Raw genomic sequence first — 710 nt, 5'->3', positions numbered from 1 at the left:
AGAAGTAGTGGAGAAGACAACATTGCAAGACTCCTTGGGGTTCTTTTCTGGTTTCCCTGGTAGAGACCCCATTGGCTGCTTGGAGGATGAAGGCATAGAAGCAACTTGACTCTCCAAAGCCTTGAGATGAGAGGCAAGTTGCATGTACTTGTTGTTGAGGTCAGAATAGTTCCCATCAATCTTTGCATGGATGTTCTTGAACTCATAAGTCATGGTCTTCTCATTTATGGCTTGAAATTCCAAGAGTTGCTTGAACATAGAATCCACACTTGAATCTGGAGCTTGAACTTGAGAAGAGCTTCCTTGAGTCTGAGGAGACTGATTGGCGTGAGGATAGTTCTGCTTGGCTTGGTAACCACCTTGCTGATTGTTGTAGTTAGGCCTTTGCTGATAGTTGTTTTGGTACTGAAAATTGGGCTCTTTCCTGTACCATGTGCCATTAGCATTGATGAAGCACAGCTCCTCTTGGCCTTCTAAACCATCAACCTCATTGATCACTGGAGGTACCTCTTGTTTCTGGTCCCCAACAAAGTTCATCTTCTCCTGCTTAGCCTTTTCTGCAAGAAGAAGATCCAACTTGGCTTGGAGAGACTTCAGCTCTTTCCTGGTGTGCTGATCATCACCTCACTGTAGACTGAGTCACTCTTAGCCATGTTTTCCACCAGCTCTTCTGCATCCTCTTCAGTTCACCCAAGAAGAAACCATTACTG

The sequence above is a fragment of the Brassica oleracea genome, unplaced genomic scaffold (genome assembly GCF_000695525.1).
Source record: "Brassica oleracea var. oleracea cultivar TO1000 unplaced genomic scaffold, BOL UnpScaffold00418, whole genome shotgun sequence".
Taxonomy (NCBI): domain Eukaryota; kingdom Viridiplantae; phylum Streptophyta; class Magnoliopsida; order Brassicales; family Brassicaceae; genus Brassica; species Brassica oleracea.
This window is presented reverse-complemented; position numbering follows the sequence as displayed.